The sequence below is a fragment of the Sus scrofa genome, chromosome 7 (assembly GCF_054392235.1).
Source record: "Sus scrofa isolate SSC_HxYL_T2T_F1_AM1 chromosome 7, Sscrofa_HxYL_maternal_Yorkshire_Landrace_v2.0, whole genome shotgun sequence".
NCBI classification, from domain to species: domain Eukaryota; kingdom Metazoa; phylum Chordata; class Mammalia; order Artiodactyla; family Suidae; genus Sus; species Sus scrofa.
Window position 1 is genome coordinate 103,371,872 of NC_139389.1, and position 9,305 is coordinate 103,381,176.

Consider the following 9,305-nt stretch of genomic DNA (forward strand, 5'->3'; position numbering starts at 1 on the left):
CAGAACTGCCTCTGAGACCTACACAGCAATGCCAGATCCTCAACCCACGGAGCAAGGGCGGGGATTGAACCCACATCCTCCTGGATACTAGTCGGGCTCTTAACCCATTGAGCCACAGTGGGAACTCTGGGCCCTGGCTCTTCTTCATCAGTCATCACTTCACCTCCTCCTCCTCTCTGGCGTGGTCCCTCCTCCTGTCTCCACCTCCACTCCGCTCCACCTCGGCCACCTACCTGCCTGCCCTCCTTGGACCCAACATCCCACCTCTGAAACCCCATCAGCTTATGGCTCTGGGACCACAGCTTCCCCCCATCGCCCACGCCCTACCCACACCCCACCCGGTGTCCCTTTGGGAGCTTGCCTTCCAACCAAGCTTTTGTCAGCACCCTGAGGCCCCTCAGCCCCTCCCCCCTCCCAGATGCACCCTGAGAGGCCCCGTGGGCTCATTCACTCTGCAGCCTCCAGGCCCTTCTCGGGGGGGGGAACAGCCCCATTCTGGCTACACAGCTTACCCGAGTTCCACTCTGCTCTCAGGCCAGCAGGTCAGCCAGGCCGCTATCCCCGAGGCTGTCACTCTCCTCAGATCCCACCCCTGGGGCCCCACTTCACCTTCTGTCTGCAACTCTCTCACCACCCCCCTGACAGAGAGGGTCCAGACCCTTCCCCTGGGACTCGCTCATCTCACAGCGCCTTCTGCCCCCCTCCCCTCAGTCTGAGGGCAGCTGGCATCCCCCAGTCCTGGGCAAAATTAACTCACTTCCCTGGTCCAAGGCGGCCCCATGGCCCCCCATCCTCATTCCTGGGTCGGAAGCTTCCCATTAAGAGGATTCCCTGTGATCCGAATGCATATTTGCAGGTGACACACAGGCTCCATCTTCCTCACCCCAACACGACTCCCCTTGGCCCTGCTGCCTCTCTGTTCGCCATCTTTCTGCTCTCATTTCCTTTATTACAAACTTCCCTAAAGGGTCCTTCACACCTTCTGCTTCTACTTCCTCTCCTCAGGCCTTGGTACCTGGCTGCTGCTCTGGGGCCGTTTCACAGGCCTTCCTCACAGCAGTGGCCCAGGAGCCACCCCGTGGCCGCCTCCTTGCGTGGCCTCCCCCCCCTCCGCCCCCACCGCCACACACACCGGGATTTATTTCTCAGGCTCCAGGTTACTTCCGCTCCATCCAGGTGCTGTTTACCTGCTCCTCTGCCTGTGGCCTCTCTTCCCAGCCCCTCCCCCATCTGTCTCACCCACACCCACATCGTCAACCATTACTTCCATGAGCCCCAAATCTCTAGCTACCAAAAATGTTCACATTTCCACCTGCCGGTTGGCCATCTTTGGTTTTTTTTTGTTTGTTTGTTTGTTTGTTTTTTTTGTCTTTTGTCTTTTTAGGGCTGCACCTGTGGCATATGGAGGTTTCCAGGCTAGGAGTCAAATTGGAGCCGGAGCTGTTGGGCTATACTACAGCCACAGCAACATGGAATCCGAGCTGCATCTGCAACCCACACCACAGTTCATGGCGACGCCAGATCCTTAACCCACTGAGCAAGGCCAGGGATTGAACCCACATCCTCATGGATACTAGTCAGGTTCGTTAACCCCTGAGTCTACACCACAGTTCATGGCAACTCCAGATTCTTAACCCACTGAGCAAGGCCAGGGATTGAACCCACATCCTCATGGATACTAGTCAGGTTCGTTAACCCCTGAGTCTACACCACAGTTCATGGTGACGCCAGATTCTTAACCCACTGAGCAAGGCCAGGGATCGAACCCACATCCTCATGGATACTAGTCAGGTTCGTTAACCCCTGAGTCTACAACACAGTTCATGGTGACGCCAGATCCTTAACCCACTGAGCAAGGCCAGGGATCGAACCCGCATCCTCATGGATACTAGTCAGGTTCGTTAACCCCTGAGTCTACAACACAGTTCATGGTGACGCCAGATCCTTAACCCACTGAGCAAGGCCAGGGATCGAACCCACATCCTCATGGATACTAGTCAGGTTCGTTAACCCCTGAGTCTACAACACAGTTCATGGTGACGCCAGATCCTTAACCCACTGAGCAAGGCCAGGGATCGAACCCGCGTCCTCATGGGTACAAGTTGGGTTCGCTAACCACTGAGCCGTGATAGGAACACCTGTTGGCTACCTGTGCATAGACTCCCTGTAGGGATCTCAAAGTCTTTCTCACAAAACTAAACTGATCATCTCCTCTCTAAACCATCTCTCTTCCTGCGATTGCCTGTTTCTGTTTATGAATTTCCACCCTCCCCATTGCCCAGGCTCAAACCCCTCACAAACATCCTTATCGCCTTCTCCCTCTCCTTGCACTTCCCATCAGCCTCCTAACGTCTGCAGAGTCTTCCTGTGCACTCTTTTTTTATATCCCTCCCCACCTCAGAGTGGCTATCTAAATTCAAGCCATTATCAAGCTTTCCCTAGACCTTTGGGCTCCCCTCTCATGGTCCACCTGCCCTCGAACACAGAGCCAACCACAGTGGCTCCTGTCCCTTTCAGAAACCCATACGGACTCCACGTTGCTTATCACTCCCGAGCCAGGGAGAGGCCCTGCCTGCCCTTCCAGCCCCATGCTCACTGCCACCATCATCACTTAGCAGCTAGTGACTGAGGACCTACTGTGTGACAGTGCACCTGCGCTCTGATCAGAGCCACTACTTGTCACCCTGCACTCACCCCATGTGCGGGCCCTTCTTTCTGCTCCCTTGTTTATCTGCCAGAGACACCTCATCTTCTTTGCTCCCACATCCACCTGTTGGCACCTTCTCCAGCCCTACTCATGGCCTCCATCACAGCTCACCTCCTCCAAGAAGCCGGTAAGACTCCAGAGGGATGCTCTGTCTCTCTCCCTCCCCCTTCTCCCTTACAGACGTGTTTGTTTCCTAGGACAGCTGCATCCAAATGCAAGTGTGTGTTTCACCTCCCTGGTTGTGCAGTCCTGCAAGCCAAAGAACAGTTCTTATTCAACTTTGCAGCCCACACATACTTAATAAGACTTTGTTGCATTTGAACCAGGCCCTAGTCCCTCATTGCACAGAGGATAAAATTATGGCCAGAGGGGGGCCCAGGTCTTAGATGCTAGTTGGCGGCAGAACCACATGCCGGCCTTAGTCGCCTGGTTCCTGGAGCAGGACTTGGGAAATGAGGAATCCCAGGTTCCCTTGCCCAGGCTCTGATGACACAGGCCCTCTACAGAGATGCCCGCTGTGCTCAGCTCTTCTCTTCCTCCTATAAACTGGGCGGACCAGAAGCAGGACAGAGAGACCTCAGACAAGGAGCCAAGGAGCAGCCAGGGGTCACCCAGCTGATTTTTTTCCAACACCCCCAGGTCTATCTACACTGAATGTCTAACAGCAAGTATAATCCTCTTTCCCCAACCTCTGGGGAAATTGCTTTCTCATCTCTTTCAGTAAAGGACATCATCGTCTCACAATGTCTCCAGTGAAAACTGCCTCTTTCCTCTTCTCTAAACCTTCCTCTTACCCCCCAATCTTTGATGCTCTCGATACATCTCCTTGCCCCAGACTGAGTCCTCTGCAAACGTGAGAGGCGCTGCTCCGCCCCCCCCCCCCCAATGTGTCTTTACTGCAGGAGGGCTTCTGAAGCGTAGTAAGGGGCATGGCTTCTAGGAGGAAAGGCACCATCTAAAAATAAACAAATAAGGAGTTCCCATCATGGCTCAGCAGTAACAAACCTGACTAGTATCCATGAGGATGTGGGTTCGATCCCTGGCCTTGCTCAGGGGATTGACGATCCAGCGTTGCTGTGAGCTGTGATGTAGGTTGCAGACGCGGCTCAGATCCCGCGTTGCTGTGGCTCTGGCGTAGGCTGGTGGCTACAGCTCTGATTGGACCCCTAGCCTGGGAATCTCCATATACTGTGGGTGCAGCCCTAAAAAGACAAATAATAATAATAATAATACACAAGTGAGTGTGTTTTATAAACGTCAGGTAGGATAGCACCTATCTGTGTGACTGCCCACAACGGGTAGTCACACAGCAGTTCTCACCAGGGGATTTGGAATACGTTAAGCTTCTTCACTTGGCAAAGGGAAGTTTTGTGAGCTTTGTGACTGGGCACCCCCACCCAGAACGCATTCAATCCTCTACCACCGGATCTGGCGTCACAGTGCCTGCGAGATTTAGCTTCATTCTGGGGTCTCCTTGCTTCCAGCCTGTCTGTGGCTTTACTTCAAATCCACTGAAAGCTTCTCTGTTTCAATAATAAGGCATTGGTTCACTCATCTTCACAAAAGCCAGTGGGACGATCCTGCATGAGGCTCCTATCTTTGCAGTGCATTTCAAAGACCTGGCTGAGTGAATACAATGTCATGCCCACCTGCCAGGGCAGAGATTGCATCCATTCCTGCTCATTCCAGCAAAGGACATTTTGAAAGACCTACACACAGTATTCCACATAACTTGAAAGAGAAAAATAGCCATTTCTCTGAAGGGGTTTATGTTCTCCTTCAAGGTAAGGAGGAGCAGGCTGACCCAGGAAAGGACACTCACAGTTGGATGTTTTCACTTGCGTGGGAAGTCCAGCTGTCTCGACGGGGCCCAGGAGACAGACGGATGAGGGGAGAATTCCTGTGTTTGGGGTTGGGTTTGAAAAGCCTCCTGTTTGTAACAGCGACTTACAGACGAGCACAAAGAATTTCCAGCTGTTGTGGCGGTGAGAGAGCCATCCTGATTCTGACTGGGGTTCTTTTTGTACTTTATTCTCTCCGATCATTTTTCCTGGGCTGGTCACTCCATCAAACCCCCAGTCTGATGGGCCAGCTCTGGAATCAGCTCTGACACTTCGCTATCAAAGAATATAAGTTGGCCATCTACGAAACAGAAACAGACTCACAGACACAAGGAACAGACTGGTGGTTGCCACAGAGGAGGGCTGGAGGGGGAATTTGGAATTAATAGATGCAAACTAGTATATACAGGATGAATAAACAACAAGGTCCTGCTGTATATCACAGGGAACTATATTCAATACCCGGTGATCAATTATAAGGGAGAATATGAAAAGACTGTGTGTATATATACATGTAACTGACTATGCTGTACAGTAGAAATTAATACAACATTATAAATTGGCTATACTTCAATTTAAAAAAAGAAATATGGGTTGTAAAAGGACAGAGAGTATATGATTCTACTTATATGAGGAACCTAGAAGAGTCAAATTCACAGAGACAGAAAGAATGGTGGTTACCAGCAGCTGGTCAGGGAGGAATGGGGAGTTCGTGTTTAATGGTTATGGAGTTTTAGTTTGGGAAGATGAAAAGCTCTGGAGGTGGATAGTGAACTGTGTGAATGTACTTAATGTCACAGAATTGTTTCCTTAAAACTGGTTAAGGAGTTCCCGTTGTGGCGCAGTGGTTAACGAATCCGACTAGGAACCATGAGGTTGGGGGTTCGATCCCTGGCCTTGCTCAGTGGGTTAAGGATCTGGCGTTGCCGTGATCCAGGGGTCCAGCTCCGATTGGACCCCTAGCCTGGGAACCTCCACATGCTGCGGGAGCGGCCCTAGAAAAGGCAAAAAGACAAAAAAAAAAAAAAAACCTGGTTAAAACAGGAGTTCCCTGGTGGCTCAGTGGGTTAAGGATCGAGCATTGTCACTGCTGCAGCTTGGGTCACTGCTGTGGCACCATATAACATTTTATGTTATATCTTTTTGTTAACCACAATAAAATAAAAACAAAAGAAATATAAGTGGGGACTCCACTCTGGTCACAGCACTGCTGAGAGAAGGCAACCACATGATTCCACTCCTCGGCCCTAAAGAGGGGTGTATGTGTGTGTATGTGTGTACATGTACACACGTTGTGGGGGCTATGGCCCTACGGGAGTGAAAATGAATGCACAAACATCACGGTCAAGGAATAGAGCATACTGGACCAATGCATTTAACCTCTGGGCTTCCTCATGACTAGTTTGGAGGTCATTCTGCATAATGCAGACCAATAGGAGATTCTCAATGGAAGCAGTTGTTTAAATGCCCAAGAGTCTGCATAATATCCTTGGAGGGCTAGATGGGAGGCTTTTCTCTGGGACTAGCTCAAAAATGAATTTTGGCTGTCCTAAGAAAGACTAGATTTTTGGAGGGAGAGAAAACGGGGCTAGAGTTCAAGGCCTGATGCTGTGTGGCCAGCCATAATGCCTAATATAAATTTAAATGCCCAAGATCAAAAGATTGGTAAATATGAAAATGCCTTCAAAATCAGGAAAGTGGGAGTTCCCACTGTGGCTCAGTGGTAATAAACTCGACTCGTATCCCTGAGGACGTGAGTTCAAGCCCTGGCCTCACTCAGTGGGATAAGGAGCTGTGGTATAGGCCAGCGGCTATAGCTCCAACCCCTAGCCTGGGAACTTCCATATGCTGCAGGTGTGGCCCTAAAAAAAAAAAAAAAAAAAAAAAAAGAAAGAAACCATGAAGAGCCTCCTCCCCATCTTTTATCCTTTCGATCAAACCTGGCTGTGGCAGCAAGTTAGCAACAGGTTTTAAAGAACTCACAAAAAGACAAGTTCATCTGCACTTGTGTTACAGGATTCTTCTGGCTTTGGACTCAGCCCATCAGAAACGTTAGCTGAAAATAAAAGTCCCAGGAATTAGACTTTTTGAGAAAATACATTCTGTAGCCTTTGAGGGGAAAGGCTAAGTTAAATCAGATATTCATGAAAAGAATGACATGTAAAGTCTTTATCAGTATCAATACTGACACATTTCTATCAGATCCTTATTTTTTTTTCATCCACGTCCCATAGAGTCTACCATTTTAAAGTGTATGATTCAGTAGTCTTTAGTATATTCACAAGCTTATATACTACTATTTAATTCAGAATATTTTCATCACCCTAGAAAGAAATTTCATATCCATTAGCAGTCTCTCCCCACTCCTCCCTCCTCTCATCCCAGGGGAACCACTAAACTGCTGTCTATATCTATGGATTTGCCTATTTTGAACATTCTGTGTAAATAGGATTATACAATATGTGACCCAATGTCTGGTTTCTTTCACCTAGCATAATGTTTTCAAGGTTTATCCAAGTTGTAGTGTGCGTGAGAATTTCAATTTTTTATGGCCAAATAGTGCTCCATTGTATGAACATACCAGATTTTGCCTATCCATTCTTCAGCTGGCACACGTTTGAGTTGTTTTTTACTTTTTGTCTAATATGAATAAAGCTGCTATGAACATTCATGTATGAGTGTGTGTAGAGATGTAGTTTCAATTCTCTTGGGTAGGTGTTTAGGAGTAAAACGGTTGGGTCATATGGTAACTCTACGCTTAAATTTTAGAGAAGCTGTCAAATTGTTTTCCGAAGTATCTGTACCATTTTAAATTCTCACCAGTAATATATGAGGGTTCCAATCTCTTCACATTCTTACAATGCTTGCTATTGTCTGTCCTTTTAATTATAGCATATTAGGAGGTGTGTAATTGTATAACTGTCTATCTTTTTAATTATAGCCTTATTAATAGGTGTGAAATGGTATCTCGTGATTTTGATTTGTGTTTTCCTAAAAATGTTGTGTATCTTTTCATGTACTTATTGGCCATTTGTATATCTTCTTTGGAGAAATGGCTATTCGAATCCTTTGGCTACTTTTAAAACTGGGATATTTGTCTTTCTATTATTTCATTGTGTCATATAGGTACTTCGTAAATATTTTTCCCATTCCATGAGTTGTCTTTTCACTTGATTGTGTCCTTTGATGCATAAATGTTTTTAATTTCGATGAAGTCCCAATTAATTTTTTCTTTTGTTGCTTGTGTTTTTGGTGTCATAGCTAAGAAACCACGGCCTAACCCAGGGCCACAGAGATTTACACCAATATTTTTCTAAGAGTTTTGTATTTTAAGCTCCTACATTTAGTTCTTTGATCCATTTTGAGTTAATTTTGTATATAGTATGAGGTATGGGTCCAATTTCTATTCTTTTACATATGGATATCCATTTTCCTCTGTACCATTTGTTGAAAAGACTATTCTAACCCTATTGAATTGTCTTGGTAAGCACGTCAAAAACAGGTCTTTCTTCTTTTCTAATATAAGAATATAAAACTCTAAAATTTCAGCTGAATTTTAAGTGAAAGAAGCCAGACACAAAAGGACACATAAAAACGTAAGATGTCATTTATAAGAAATGTCCAGAATAGGCACATCGAAAGAAACAGAATGCAGATGAATGATTTCCAGGGGGAAGAAGGAAGAGAATTTGGGGACTGCCTGCTAATGGGTATGGATGGGGCTTCTTTTTGGGGTGATGGGAATGTCCTGGAATTAGATGGTGGTGATACAACATAGTGAATATAGTAAAGTATAGGGAAAAAAACACACTGAATTAGACACTTAAAATGGTGAGTATTATGTTACCTGAATTAGAGCTCAATATTTGTTTTGCTTTGTTTTTTCAATCTTTAGGGCCACACCCACGGCATATGGAAGTTCCTGGTCTAGGGGTTAAATCAGAGCTGTAGCTGCTGGCCTGTGCCATAGCAATGCCAGATCCGAGTGGCATCTGTGACCTACACCATAGCTTGCGGCCAGATCCTTAACCCACTGAGCAAGTCCAAGGATCTTCACAGACACTATGTCAGGCTCTTAACCTGCTGAGCCCGATCTTAGTGTTTTAAATGGAAACTCCAGATCTCAATGTTTTAAATGTTAAGCTGGTTGCATAGGTAAGGAAAAAAGTTGACAGTTGTAACTTATTGAAGTTGCAATAGAACAGTAGTTTTTGAGAAACTGTAAGAAGAGAATCCAGAGTGTGGTGACGACCGCATGATTATGTAAATTTACTCACAATCATGGAATTGTACACTTAAAACAGAGAAAAATTTTCTAATATGTGAATTATACCTCAAGAAATATGTTTTTAATATGATTTTTAAAAATTCCACTGAAACTCTGCTTTAGTTGCATTACATAAACTTTGATACATCATGCCTGCCTTTTCATTCAATAAAAGCCAATCTTCAATTATGTTTGCATCACCTTCTTTGACCCAAGAGTTATTTAAAACATAATGCTTTGGTTCCAAATATTTGAATATTTTCCAAACATCTTTCTGTTCTATGTTTCTAATTTAATTATTTTGTGATGAGATATCAAACTTTAAAAATGTGTTTAGTCTTTTTTTTTATGACCCCACTTGTAGCCTGTCTTGCCGCATGGCCCATGGGAATGTAAAATATGTATTCTGCTTTTGTTGAGTTGAGTGTTCAGTTAGGTCACATTGGTTGATAGCAGTGTTCAGGTCTTCTTTTTTTTTTTTTTTTTGTCT

The 9,305-nt window shown here is 46.0% G+C and overlaps 1 protein-coding gene across 3 annotated transcripts in view; it reads left to right on the forward strand.

The window, feature by feature from the left end:
• Positions 1–9,305, forward strand: part of RAD51B (RAD51 paralog B) — a 790,317-nt gene that overhangs the window by 712,800 nt on the left and 68,212 nt on the right. The window contains exon 12 of one of the 3 annotated variants that reach the window (XR_014811022.1): positions 5,512–9,004. The exons of the other annotated variants lie outside the window; for them this stretch is intronic. The gene's annotated coding sequence lies outside the window, so the exon portion shown is untranslated. Of the gene's footprint in view, positions 1–5,511; positions 9,005–9,305 lie in introns of those variants that run through there. 3 annotated transcript variants of the gene reach the window in all.